We start from the raw sequence: 15,254 nt of genomic DNA, 5'->3' as shown, positions 1-15,254 counted from the left end.
ATGATGTAGCCCAGGAAGGAGATCCTGCTTTGGTGGAACTCACACTTCTCAGCCTTCACGTAGAGGTTGTTTTCCAGTAGTCACCTGAGGACTGCTCTGATGAGTTTCTGGTGAAGACGGACATCTGAGGAGTATATTAGGATGTCGTCAATGTATGCAATGACATACAGGTAGTCGTCGACTTACGACTGTGTTTGGTTACGACTGACCGGTCGTAAACCGATCTGCTCGTAAGTCGGCTTATGTTAAATGAAAGTAAGTATATTGTGATGTGTAATGATATTGTAATTATCTTAAAGTCTTATTTTATCAACATTTTCTTATTTCATTACCTTGGCTCATTATTTGGTTTAAGTCAAACACTGCATACTCGGGGTGAAAGTAACTTTTATTTCTTGCCGGTATATTATTTTGAGCCATAGTGTGCGCGCGCCAAAAAATACACCTAATTATTTATTATTGTCGACTTATCAAGCATTCACTAGGACTTCTTATCACTCAGTAGTACTAGTATAGTACTTTTTTATCACACTATCACTCTTTCATCCACCTGTATCAGTTTTTGATTATAAATAAATTGCAAACACATCATTTCAACAACACAATCATTTTAATTAAATTTTTTTTAGCTGAACAGTTGAAAACTAACTTTTCATTTTGGACACTGGACACAGAACAGTGTAACAGAACAGAAAAGTGAAAGTTACTTTGATTACCAGCTGCGCACGTTATAGCACAAGATCTGGTTAAGCCGTACGCGTGCTGTAGCTCGCTCGTTGTTTGTCCAGCAAAACACTGCACACATAATAGAAGAGGCTGGATGCAGTGTTGCCAGATTGGGCAGTTTTAAGTGCATTTTGGTGGGTTTTGAACATATTTTGGGCTGGAAACCATCAGCAGTATCTGGCAACACTGGCTGGATGCTGGGCGCTGCTGGGAGCTGGGGCGGAAACTGTCGTACGCTCAGCTGGGAAACACTTGCCAGTCATAACCAGACGGTCGTAAAGTCGATTGGTCGTAAGTCACATAGGTCGTAAGTCGACGACTGCTTGTATTTGCCCAGCAGGTCCCATAGCACATCACTGATGAAACATTGGAACACGCTGGGAGCTGAAGAAAGGCCATAAGGCATGACCCGGTATTCGAAGTGTCCAGCAGTGGTGCTAAAGGTGGTTTTCCACTCATCACCCTTCTTGATCCAGATCAGATTGTATGCACTGTATAGGTCTAGTTTGGAGAATATTTTAGCGGTCTGTAGTTGTTCCAGAGCTGCTGGAACCAAGGGAAGAGGATAAGGATATTTGACAGTGACCTGGTTTAGACCTCTGTAATCTATGCAGGGCCTCAGTCCACCCCCACATTTCTCCACGAAAAAGAAACCAGCTGATGCGGGAGATTTGGACGGGTGAATATATCCCTGTTTGAGAACGTCCTGAATGTAATCCTCCATGGCAGCATGTTCCTTCTGGGACAGGGGATAAATGTGACCATGGGACGGAGACATACTTGGTAGTAGGTCTATGGTGCAGTCGTAAGGCCTGTGCGGAGGTAGCCCGCAGACCTTCCCCTTGCTGAAGATTTCGGAGAGGTCCTGATAGCAGTCAGGAACATTGTCAACGGAGTCAGGTTGAGGGCTATCTACAGAGGTGGAGGATACCTGGACCTGAGGATGAGAAAGACAGCTCTGGAAACATGTAGGTGACCACTGGAGAATTTCCTTGTTTTGCCAAGAAATGAGAGGGTTGTGGAGTTGCAGCCAGGGATATCTGAGAATAATATCATCGTTAATGGTTGATGTAATGTAGAGGGATATGAGCTCTTTGTGTAATGCTCCGACCTGGATCTGCACAGGTTGGGTGCGTGAGGTGACCAGCCCATCACCTATGGGTCCTCCATCAATGGTCCAGATGCTGAGTGTGCTGTGCAGTGGGGTGATGGGTAGGTTGAGCTTCTGCATGATGGCTTTATTGATAAAGTTGCCCTCTGCCCCTGAATCGATGAAAGCAGATAGGGTGTGAATGGAGGATGCAACCTTTAGTAACACTGGTAACTGGAAAGACTTCGAGGAGAGCTTTCTCACCGGACTTGTAGATGGTAAGGGTTTCTTAGCTAGGTTCTCATGGGCTGATCGGATCGGACAGTTCCGGATGTTATGTTCGGAGTTCCCGCAGTAGAAACACAACCCCTCTGTGCGTCATCTAGCTCACTCAGCATGGGTTAATCTAGTGTGAGAGACCTCCATGGATGCACTGTCCTCCGATGGGGGAGCAGTCCTGGCACAATCTTGAATTGAGGGTCAGTGCTTTAACAACTGGTCAAGATGGATGGCTAGATCAATGAGGGAGTTGAGAGAAAAGTTTTCATCTCTACAAGCCAGTTCGTTGATGATCTCAGGACGGAGACCCTGGCAAAAAATTGCCTTAAGGGCGGGGTTGTTCCATCCACTGGTGGCAGCTAGTGTCCTGAAGTCCAGGCCATATTCAGCAACACTATGATTGCCCTGGAAACTGGCGAGTAGGCTCTCTCCAACCTCTATCCCCTCAGGTTCGTGGTCCAATACGCGCTTGAATAGACAGAGGAACTGTTCATAGGATTTAGTTTGCTCACCACCCTTGTTCCAGATTGCAGTAGCCCAGCGGAGTGCTTTGCCAGTGAGAAAAGACAAACATTTAGTGATCTTATGCTCGTCTGATAGGTTGGGCATAGTGGCAAAATACAAAGAACATTGTAACAGGAAACCTTTACATGCGCTGACGTCTCCAGCGAACTTCTCCGGAGTGGGGAGTTGCAACGCCAGACTTGGAGGAGACTCGGGGCATGCTAGGAGGGCCTGCGACATCACGGTTGCAAGCTGTGACATCTGGGTGTTGAGATTGGCAAGCATCTGCTGATGTTCTCCTAGCAAATGCCCCTGCGCATTTAAAGCAGTCTGTTTGGAATCCTCCGCTACATCCATGTTGGTGAAGTATCCTGTGAGAGTACAGGCACTTACAGATGTATGTGCAGAGGAAGACAGATTGCAGAAAGTCAACAAAGCCAAATCGAAAGACTGGAATCAGTGTCGGAAAACTAGTGAGGGTTGGGCGATTGGCGAACAACGTAATGTAGGAAAGACAAAGAGCAAGAAATGAGAAGAAAGTAGCGAGGGTCAGAAATGAAGCAGGCAGTCAGAAAGCTACAAGGCTTGGTATGAACTGGTAGCAGAACGATAATTCACAAAGGTGTGTTTGTGAGGGGAGCTTATATGGAGGGACAGGTGATTGAGGAAATGAAAGCTAGCTGTGATTCAGTAGGCGGGAGACAGAGGGTGCTGTGTGTTATGGGAATTGTAGTTCGGAGGGTCCATGTTTGTAGTCTGCTGAGCTTCAGCGGGTTTACTGACATCCAACTATTCGCTATAGTAAATTATGTATCCAAATAACCATTTTTTAACATTATTCATGCACAAACATATCATCTTGAAATTCAATCATTTCATCATGAATAAAAATAGCATAGTGTAAACCCTAAAGTAACACACTCTTATCCCCAACTTCAATCTGTATACAAAAATAACAGAACTTATCTTACTTCACCTTCTTATCTGACATAATGATATGAGATTAGTTACATTCTTCCCACGTTCTTTTGCGATTCTACGTGATGTGCCAAGGTATCCCATATGGTGTGCTTAAGTGGCTTTAAAAATTATTTAAAGCTAGGGTAGGCTATTTATTTTGGAAGATATTTTGTTATACAGTATTTCCTGAAATTCTCTTTACATCCTGACAGCAATTAATAAAACAAATGCTCTGACAATACAAGAAAAAAAAGTCTGTCACCTGTGGTAGTTGCAGAGGTGTAAAAAGCCCATACTGTCATTTTATTCTGCTACATGCCTGTCTACGTGCCTACCTGCATGCACTCTGCCCGTGCACTTATTGCACATGACTGAAGTCTTCCACGATGCCAGGCAGATTTATTGCAGACATATTGCTAAGGCTAGTGAGCTAGTCAACAGCTGTGAGTACAGACATTAGCCATGTTTGTTGTTTACATTCATTATGATAATGTTAGGTGTTCTCTTACATGAAAATGAGACTTGAGTTAGTTGGATATGACTGCAATGCTCCTCTCCCCAATGCGCTCTCTCTCTCTCTCGTGGACTTGTCCTCCAGCAGTAATCAGGCAGTGCTTGCTCATGTGCTTTGGAGGAGTGGCGGAGGGAGCACTGAAGTGAGGGGTGGGATTTTTGTTTAGATGCTTTCAAAATCTAGCCTACTCATGCTGGTTTCTCCAAAGTTGTCTACCCTAGCTTTAAACTCATATCGTTAAAACGTTTTCCAGAAATTCTGGTTGATATATAGTTTATGACCTCAACATCTTTTCTAACATCTGATAACTGAAACAGAAGGAACCAGGAAATATTCATTACTGAGTCAGACCTCAGCTAAGACAAAATACCTCTTTATATTCACCATTAAAAATAAGAACAAAGCAAAAGAAAAAAGTCTTTACCCTTTCAGAGAACTGCGACATCTCCCACATGACAGAAATATTTTCATGCAGAGTGACTTAGTAACTCAGTCAGGCTCTCACATCATCTGCCATTCACAGTGACCACAACAGTTTAATACACAATCCAATGACATTCCACACTGAACATATGGACCCTCTACTTTGTATTTAATCCCTACAAGGTGGTGAGACGGTACTGCTGAAATCTTACAGAAATGTCACACATGAATAATTACATGATTCACAAAAGAAATATACACGTGATTTTTAGACACTGTTATGTCTCACGTTTTTTGTTTTTATTTTCACATTTGATTTTTTCCATGATATATATTTTTTTTTCCACGTGATTTTTCACGTGACCCCACACACACACAGACGATTCATTTATTTTCTCATTTTAAATTTTCACATGGTTCCTTTTTTCATATGTGATTTTTTTTTTACATGACTAAATTTTTTTTAATGTGATTTTTCAGGACTGATTTATATTCACGTGATTTTTCTCCCCCAAAATGACTTGGTTTTTTCCATGTCTATTTTTTCCACTCTATTCTTTATTTCCACATGATTCTCTTAGTGGGCGGCACGGTGGTGTAGTGGTTAGTGCTGTCACCTCACAGCAAGAAGGTCTGGGTTCAAGCCCCGTGGCTGGCGAGGGTCTTTCTGTGTGGAGTTTGCATGTTCTCCCCGTGGGTTTCCTCCGGGTGCTCCGGTTTCGCCCACAGTCCAAAGACATGCAGGTTAGGTTAACTGGTGTCTCTAAATTGACTGTGAATGGTTGTCTGTGTTTATGTGTCAGCCCTGTGATGACCTGGTGACTTGTCCAGGGTGTACCCTGCCTTTCGCCCGTAGTCAGCTGGGATAGGCTCCAGCTTGCCTGCGACCCTGTAGAACAGGATAAAGTGGCTAGAGATGAGATTCTCTTAGTTTTCATTGTTTTCCAACAAAACTTTCACATTTTTCCTATATGGGGTATGTGGCTTCATTGTTCACATGCGATTCTTTTTGGGTTTGATCACATTTTTCACATGATGTTACGTATTTACTTGAATTCTTCCTTCACAAGTTTTATACAAGCTCACGTGAAAAACCTATGATCACATGTGAAATGCATGTGATTTTTCTGTAAGGGCCATTTCCTGTTAGCACAAATACAGCCTGAATTAGCTCTATCAAACTAACAAGGGAAAGAGAGATATATAAAATGTATACTGATGTACAAAAATGGGACTCAGGGTGAGCTCAGTCTCATCTCATTATCTCTAGCCGCTTTATCCTGTTCTACAGGGTCGCAGGCAAGCTGGAGCCTATCCCAGCTGACTACGGGCGAAAGGCGGGGTACACCCTGGACAAGTCGCCAGGTCATCACAGGGCTGACACATAGACACAGACAACCATTCACATTCACACCTACGGTCAGTTTAGAGTCACCAGTTAACCTAACTTGCATGTCTTTGGACTGAACCGGAGCACCCAGAGGAAACCCACGCAGACACGGGGAGAACATGCAAACTCCGCACAGAAAGGCCCTCGCCAGCCACGGGGTCGAACCCAGACCTTCTTGCTGTGAGGCGACAGCACTAACCACTACACCACTGTGCAGCCCTGAGCTCAGTCTGTGATGTGTAAATTATTAAGGCTGTTAAGGTGGAAAGAAGGTGTTTTATTAGTCCTAGTAATCAAAGCCCACTTTGATCTGTGTCACATACGATGTCTTCTGGCAAAGTGAAATGGCCATTCCCTCATGCATGTGATTTTCTGCAGAGGATCGGCTGCACAAACACAGTCTCTTCTCGGGCTGTGAGATAAGTAAATACGTGTGGCGCTTTTAGTTCTTTCAGTTTGCTCTTGATCTCTGGTTCAATTGGTTTCACTCCCCCAAGAATCATCACAGTCAAACTGTAGTTGCCATAGAGCCACTGACAAAAAAAAAAAAAATTGGATTCCTCATTTGGACAGAGAGCAATAGCAGTTGTCACGCACATGATCCCACATAATGTATCAACAGCTGCACAAGGCCACAAGAAGAATTTGAGAAAGATAAAAGGATCACACAATCAATAAACCTCTAATACAAGAAAATTTTTTTACAGAGGCAGTGGGGGTACAATTAAGAAAAGAACAACACACTAAAAATAAACATGTGTGTGTTTCTACTGTCATCACAATTATTTATTACTTCCTTTGCACTCATAGTCAAAATTAAACCCTGTAATATTGAACCTTGTGGCATGCATGCTAGATGTTGTCCACTGGGTGAACATGCTTGCCTCTCAACTTTCGGCCATCAGCATCCCTGCCCTCTCTAAGCACCCTCATCAGAGCTGAACTGCAGCCGGACTCTTGATTCCATCTCAGTCAGAGAGTTGGCTGATGATTACAGCACAAATTGTACAGGACAAACAGCACCACGGCTTCCTGTGGAGACTCAACAGAGGCAGATTACACATTCAACCTCCTGACGCGGCACGGTGGTGTAGTGGTTATCATTCAGTGCGTTTACATGCACATTCAAATCGAGCTACTGTCGGTAATCGAGCTAAGGGTCCCAGCAGGGGTGCCAGAGAAATCCAATCCTACATGCACACAAGTCAATCGAGCTATTGTGTGAGGTACATTGTGCACCCGAGCCACAGGTGGTGCTACACGCCCCATCGTGTTGGTAGACTTCCGGTTGTCGTCATGAAGAAGAGCTATTCAAGAGTATAGACAAAGTTATCAGCAGTGTTGCCAGATACTGCTGACGTTTTCCAGCCCAAAACATGTTCAAATCTGCCAAAATGCACTTAAAACCGCCCAATCTGGCAACACTGGCAGTTCCGTGTTCACAAGTTCCGTGCTCAAGCTGTTAGGCTTGCTCTAACAGACTGTATGGCTACAAACTGTCCTGCGTACACCACTGTTTTGTAAGACAACTTATTTTGCACAATTGTATATTTTTCTAAAGTCCATTTTTTGCTTACAAAAATTTTTTTTTTTTGCTTACAATTTAACTTATGTCTTAATAAACACAAAAAGTTCAATTGTTTTGTTTTTATTGACATTCTTCAGATGTTGGACATATATATATATATATATATATATATATATATATATATATATATATATACACAAATACAATGACTTGTTTATGTACACAATTCACAGCTATGCAACAGCTGTACAGATGTATTTGGTGATACAGTAAGTGAGCTAAATTTTAACAGTGCAAACAATGCCACAAAAAGAAAAGATTCATGCCGTTGTCATGATTCGTTGTCATGCCGACCGAGGCTGTTGTGTTTCCCGCTTGTGGTCTCGTCACTCGTCACTTCCGGAAGGGGCAGTGCTGAAGTAAGTAGCTCGAATACGTAGCTCAATAGGGTTTACATGCACTAAGTAGCTCGGCAGAAATCGCATAATCTAGGTCGTGTAGCTCGATTCAGAGAAATCAAGTTCGGTTCAATTTCAACTGAATTAAGGTGTATACATGGCATTTTGAACTTCGATTTCAGTCGAGCAACGGCAGAAATTCGATTCTCTCTATGTGCATGTAAACGCACTGACTGTTGCCTCATAGCAAGAAGGTTCTGGGTTTGAGCCCAGCGGCTGACAGGGGCCTTTCTGTGTGGAGTTTGCATGTTCACCCCGTGTCTGTGTGGGTTTCCTCTGGGTGCTCCGGTTTCCCCCACAGTTCAAAGACATGCATTTAGGTTAACACGGGGTGGCCTTGGGCTGAAGTGCCCTTGAACAAGGCACCAAACCCACAACTGCTCTCTGGGCAGCTGTAGCATAGCTGCCCACTGCTCTGGGTATGTGTGTGTGCTCATTGCTCACTTGTATGTGCATGCGTGTGTTCACTGCTTCAGATGGGCTAAATGCAGAGGATGAATTTCACTGTGCTTGAGTGTGCATATGACAAATAAAGGCTTCTTCTTCTCTTCTTCTGACTCACTATGAAAATACACTCCGCACTAAAGTGGCCACAATCATATTCCGTCTGCTAAAAATATCTGGTCATCTGAAGGTGGAAGGTAGCCTGGCAAGCCAGACTAAATGTGAATATTTAGTCTGGCCTCGATCCGTAGACATTTCTGAAGGGTGGGGGTGGAACAAACCGCTGTCTTTCAAACTGTCTCTGTGCGTATAGGCCAACGCTCTGACCAATCAGCGCAACAGTGACTGTGATGTAGTCAGAGCGCACAGTGGGGGAGACCTTGAAGTAAATAATTTTTCAAAATGCGTATTAATTAATAAACAGGTTCTAGATATTAAGAAGTTTGGAGATAATGACCACAAGTTTGGAGTCTGTACCACATACTTAACATACACTCTTATTTTTTTCAAGTGTTTTTCAAGGGTTTGCTTAAACTGTTTTTGAGAGTTTTTATTTAGTGGTGTTTGGTGAAATAATTTCCCTTAAATTTAAAATAACGGGAAAATAAGAAACAATCAAAAAGTAATGTTTCAAAGCTGTTTATTAATTCTTCGTACTGCACAAACTAGCCCCATCCTTTTGGCTACGAGCGGAGCCAGCTGGTAGATCAGACTTTTGCCATAGCCGGTCGGCAAAACAGCGAAAACGTCCTTCTTGAAAAGGAATGAGCGGAGAGCCTCTTCCTGCTCATGTTTCAACGAAAACTCCAAGTCTAATTCTTCTAAAACTGATTCCAAAGCGGAGTCAAACGCGCGCTGTTCACTAGCCGTAGCCATCTTTCCTGCTGTGCTTTCTCCAGCGTCGCGCAGCTTTGTCGTCACTCCTGCAAAAGCCCGCCCAAAGAATCCAAACAAAAACCTTGCGTTGTGATTGGCGGGCACGATTTGATGCCCGGGGTGTTTTGTTGATATGGTGCGAGGCTAGACCCATTCGCTAGGCAAAAATATTTTTGGCCGCTAGGCGGGTGGGTCTAGTTTACTAGGCTAGGTGGAAGGGGCAAAACATAAATATTTTTAAATGGAGATGACATTCATAGTACAATTTTTAAAACTTAAATTGATCTATGATATACTCTATATAGATATAGTGAGCAAATTAGAAAAAAAAGGTACCCTGTGGGTACATGTGGCTACTGCTTATAAATAAAATTGTTTTCTGATACCATGTCTATAAAGTAAATATAGCATATATATCTTTACTCTATGAGGCAGTAGCCACAAAAATGAAGTGTAATCCAAAAATGAATAATTTAAAAATCACAGAAATAAAATATACCAAGTGTCTGTACTTTATATTATTCTATTCTTACCTCTTATTGGTTTTGAAACTGAAACCTCCGAACTGAGGCTGACATACACATCCTGTCGCCATGACCCAAACTCTTATTTCCCGGAAAAGGCCCGGCACTAGAGCTCAGTGGTCTCTTTTCGACAACTTCCTGGAACAACTCAGAAGTGCGTCACACAGGGGCGTATCACCCGCGGGGGATGCGTACGTTTCATCCCCCCCACTTTTGTTGAAACACAATTTCATCCCCCGCACTTTTGTCAGATTAAAATGACATCATTATGAAAATTATACAGCTACTATAAAATGTGTAACAAGGAAGTAAACTATTGCCATAACGTTAGACAAAAAACAGCCACGCAACGGACTCAAAACAGTTTTTCTCACCCGACCAATCAGCAGTTGCATGAATATAATAGCCAGTTTGTGTAGCGTGCCGAAAGCGCTCAATAATACAGTATCTGTCTGCAGAGCTGCAGAGCCAACACCAGTTTTACCGCTCCTGATTCACCGTTCCAGGTTTGACGTCGCATGCGGTGCTTACTGTGCCTGGCTCTGCACACAGACCCTTCTCAAAGCGCTTGCGATGCTGTCGTTCAAATAGTTGTCCCAGGTGCCATGCCCTAAAAGATTGTGTTAATTTCCATAGGACTATTAATGCTGTCCTCTTTTGTGTGTGTTTGTACCAAGTCTACTTTTCATGCATTATAACTGCTTATCACTTTTTAGAAGAGTTTTTCAATTGAGATTTAAAGGCATTTCAAATCGAATGAATGTTCAATAATTGTTGTACAGTAATGTTATTTGGCCATTAAGTGTTTGTTGTATGTGTAGTCTATTGCATCATTTTCAAATTTTATGCATTAAACCTGATGTAATGCATGATGCAAACAAGTTTTGTACACGAGTTTGAATAATTAAAGACATTAAAAGCAGGAATTGCCCCATCTTATTTGAATGCTATACTAAAGAGGTCCTTCCAGGATGCTGCGCTTCTCCAACATGAACTGATTAGCCATGCCTCCTGCTCACACAAAGCGATCCCAGTCCAAACTGTTATGCATGATGGTGTATGATCTATACACTGTGTATGACTTCTTGGGCAATGTGAAGTTTTTGGTTTTGTTTATATCAGTGTATACCAGTGTAGGCAGCAATACTGACATCTCTGTTATAGAACAGTATCCTGTTACCTAGAATTATCACTCAATACTTTTTGCCTTCACTTACTGAATAATTACATAGCCCTGGCAGTAACAACACCAAAACCCAACATGATAGATCTCTGCATGAAATGCAGAACCTGGCTGGAGTCAACTGGATTTATAGGCTTTCTGCTGTCCTCCCTTTCATTTGGATCCATGGACCATGGGTATGAAAAAGTTCCATATCGGTCATTGACAGTACATCACAGTGTACACACCGGGCGTGTATATAGCCATAAACCGATTTCTAATGATATGGCTTCCCCATTCCAGAACACCCCCACTTTTGGAAAGCTTGATACGCCCCTGGCGTCACATCTACATCACACATGGAACCACTGGCCGAAGAAGGCGAGGAAAGTCAAGTCAAGTCAAGTCAAGTCAGCTTTATTGTCAGTTTCTTCATATGCACAGGTCATACAAGGAAATTGAAATTACGTTTCTCTCTATCCCATGTAAAGACATAGACAAACATAGGACTGACATTAACAAGACAAACATTAAAGTGCAAGACAGGACCAATAACAGTGTAACAAGCAATAAGTAATAATAAAGTAATGATTAAAAAAAAAATTGACACATTTAACATTTAGAAAAATAATCTAGGCTAAAGACAGGAAGATAAGAACAAGACTGGTATACAAGACACAGTACAGTACAGTACAGCACAGTCCAGGGCAGACCAGTTGAGGTTATCACAGTAGCAGCATTATGTAGAATAATGTGTTAAATAATAATGTGTTAATAATGTGTAGCAGCATTCAGAAGCAGCATATGGTAAGTTGTTATATTGCAGGGCCCAAGGCAGTTCTTATGAGATAGTTCAGGTAAGGTGCAAAGTCACATGTGTAGTTCCATAGAGAAGTATTTTCCGTGGAGGGCAGCAGCAACAAGAAACAGTGTATGGTGTGTAAAAAAAAGTGAGGTAGTGCAGGTAAAGGTGCAAAGTCACATAGTGCAGTTCCATAGTCAGAGTCTTTCCTGAGTTCGAGTCTTTCCATGTGTGTGTGTGGGGGGGCTTCCTGAGTCAGAGTCTTTCCGTGTGTGTGTGTGTGTGTGTGTGTATGGGGGGGGGTTCCTGAGTCAGAGTCTTTCCCATGCGGGGGGGGGCAAGATCCTAACTTCTTGGCTGTCTGGTGGGTGGAGCTGTCAGTGATGGGAGAGAGGGGAGGGAGTTCAACATCCTGACGGCCTGGTGGATGAAGCTGTTGGTGAGTCTGGTGGTTCTGGGCCGTAGGCTCCTGTACCTCTTTCCAGAGGGCAGGAGGCTAAACAGGTTGTGTGCTGGGTGATTCTCATCTCTCACGATTGTGAGAGCTTTGCGGGTGAGGCGGGTGGTGTATATGTCTTGCAGGGAGGGGTGCATTGATGATCTTCCTAGCTGTGTTCACTATATGCTGCAGGGCTTTCCTGTTGTGGTCAGTGCAGCTCCCGCCCCATACAGTGATGCAGCTGGAGAGGATGCTCTCAATGGTCCCTCTGTAGAACGTAGTCATGATGGGCGGTGGAGCACTGGCGTGCTTCAGTTTGCGCAGGAAGTAGAGGCGCTGTTGGGCTTTCTTGGCCAGTGCTGCGGTGTTGTTGGTCCAAGAGAGGTCCTCGCTGATGTGCACTCCAAGGAATTTTGTGCTTCTCACTCTCTCCACAGCAGCACCATCGATGGTCAGTGGCAGGTGTTGGCTGTGGCCTCTCTGGAAGTTGACAACAATCTCCTTTGTCTTACTGACGTTCAGCAGGAGGTTGTTGTCTCTGCACCACTTGGCCAGAAGGTCCACCTCAGTCCTGTAGTGCGTCTCGTCGCCGTTGGTGATGAGACCCACCAGAGTTGTGTCGTCTGCAAACTTCACCAGGTGGTTGGTACTGTAGGTTGTTTTGCAGTCGTGTGTCAGCAGGGTGAAGAGCAGAGGACTGAGCACACAGCCTTGTGGAGCTCCTGTGCTTACCGTGATGGTGCTCAAGGTGTTGTTGCCGACACGTACTGCTTGTGGTCTCTTGCTGAGGAAGTCTAGTAGCCAGTTGCAGAGGGAGGTACTGAGGCCCAGCTGGTCCAGTTTGCAGATCAGCTGTTGGGGTATTATGGTATTGAATGCTGAGCTGAAGTCAATGAACAGCATTCTCACATATGAATCTTTTTTCTCCAGGTGAGTGAGGGCTGGGTGAAGAGCAGAGCAGATTGCATCCTCTGTGGAGCGTCGGGCCCTGTATGCGAACTGGAAGGGGTCCAGGGTGGGTGGGAGGGTGGATTTGATGTGTGCCATGACCAGTCGTTCGAAGCACTTCATAATAATGGGTGTCAGTGCTACAGGACGGTAGTCGTTGAAGCAGGATGGTGATGGCTTCTTTGGCACGGGTATGATGGTGGCGGCTTTGAAGCAGGAGGGGACAATGGCTTGTTCCAGTGAGGTGTTAAAGATGTCAGTGAAGACATGCTTTAGTTCCTCAGCGCAGTCCTTCAACACCTGACCGGGGATGTTGTCTGGGCCTGTTGCTTTGCGTGGGTTGATGTTGGTGAGTGCTCTCTTCACGCTAGCGACAGACAGACACAGTGTCTGGTCGTGAGGTGGGGGTGGTGTTTTCTGTGGATGGGTGTTGTTTTGTCCCTCGAAACGTGCGAAGAAGCTGTTCAAGTCGTTCAGCAGAGGTGTGTTGCTTTCGCAGCTTCGTGGCGCGGGCTTGTAGTCAGTGATAGCTTGGATGCCCTTCCATGCAGTAGCCAAAAAAAAAATCTCCAACCCATTTAAACCAGCTGTGTAATGCAATGCCAGTATCTGTATCCAAATTTGTGCAGGGCTCCAAATAGCTGTATCTACTGTATATTTGTAATTAAATTTATAGTATGTGTGGCCCAAACTTGAAAGTTTAGACTATAGATGCTTGTTGGACTGGTTTTTTTTTCAATCTCACTCACACAGTTATTACTTTGGTTTGTACCTACCTATGCCATTTCCTTTAGTTAGTTAGTTCTATTTCACAAAATATAAACAAACTAGCAACCAACAACCATGACCCTGACCAGGCAATTACTAAAGATGAATGAAAATCCACTGTAAATGGGTTTGTGTTCATTTCTTTCTGTCCTGAGAGTTCCGTATGACCACTCACCATATCGTGTGAATATTTCTGGCAAGGTTTCTTTAAAAAAAAAACAAGCAAAACTACAAAAATCCCCTGAATTACAAGACAGACTCAGTGGGGTTTTTTTGAGAACCTAATATCATTGCCAATGAATGAGTCATTGCCAATCACTTTCGAAAAAAAATACCAAGAACTTCACTCTAAAAACGATTACACCACCGTGCCACATCTATCTATCTATCTATCTATCTATCTATAAATATATAGATATATAGAGGTGGCACGGTGGTGTAATGGTTAGCACTGTCGCCTCACAGCAAGAAGGTCCTTGGTTCGAGCCCAATGGCCAGCGAGGGCCTTTCTGTGTGGAGTTTGCATGTTCTCCCCATGTCCGCATGGGTTTCCTCCGGGTGCTCCGGTTTCTCCCACAGTCCAAAGGCATGCAGGTTAGGTTAACTGGTGACTCTAAATTGACCGTAGGTGTGAATGTGAGTGTGAATGGTTGTCTGTGTCTATGTGTCAGCCCTGTGATGACCTGGCGACTTGTCCAGGGTGTACCCCGCCTTTCGCCCGTAGTCAGATGGGATAGGCTCCAGCTTGCCTGCGACCCTGTAGGACATGACAAGCGGTTACAGATAATGTGTGTATATATATATATATATATATATATATATATATATATATATATATATATATATATATATAATGTGTGTGTGTGTATATATATATATATATATATATATATATATATATATATATATATATATAATGCATTGATTGGAGTGTGACATGCATTTGATTATTCAATTTTTTATTGCAAACAGGAAGGGTGTACTCTTGATTTCATTTGTCAGGTCGACACAGTGGACATGCAGGTTTTGTGTTTTATTTCGAAGGAGCCCGGGCTTACTGCCTTGCAGTCTGAGAGGAACTCTATCACTTTGCAGGATCTCAGGGCGTTTGGAGTCAGATGGTTTCAGCAAAATCCCACCAGGCCATGCCAGTGTCACTGACAACACCTTCATCTCCTACACTCCCTTTGGTCCTTTGTTTACTTATCTCAGGAGTGTTGCTCAGCAAGACACATCTTCATATGCAGGACTTACAGGGACAGGGGGTAATCAGAGACTGACCTCACACTTCACTGTTAATGGCATTTCCCTCATTACAAGTAGATGATAGCCAGGATTGTTAATAAGCTTTAATCCAGAAATTCCTGATAAATACCACATTACCATAATGATGTTTCTTCAAACGTTATTTGAAATGCA

The 15,254-nt window shown here is 43.4% G+C and overlaps 1 long non-coding RNA gene across 1 annotated transcript in view; it reads right to left on the bottom strand.

The window, feature by feature from the left end:
- Positions 1–4,151, bottom strand: part of LOC132888671 (uncharacterized) — a 57,501-nt gene extending 53,350 nt beyond the window's left edge. Inside the window, exon 1 of the long non-coding RNA XR_009654961.1 lies at positions 4,069–4,151. This is a non-coding gene — a long non-coding RNA (uncharacterized LOC132888671). The remainder of the gene's footprint in view (positions 1–4,068) is intronic.
- Between the last annotated feature and the right edge of the window lie 11,103 nt (positions 4,152–15,254).

Source organism: Neoarius graeffei, chromosome 7 (assembly GCF_027579695.1).
Source record: "Neoarius graeffei isolate fNeoGra1 chromosome 7, fNeoGra1.pri, whole genome shotgun sequence".
NCBI lineage: Eukaryota > Metazoa > Chordata > Actinopteri > Siluriformes > Ariidae > Neoarius > Neoarius graeffei.
This window is presented reverse-complemented; position numbering and strand designations above follow the sequence as displayed.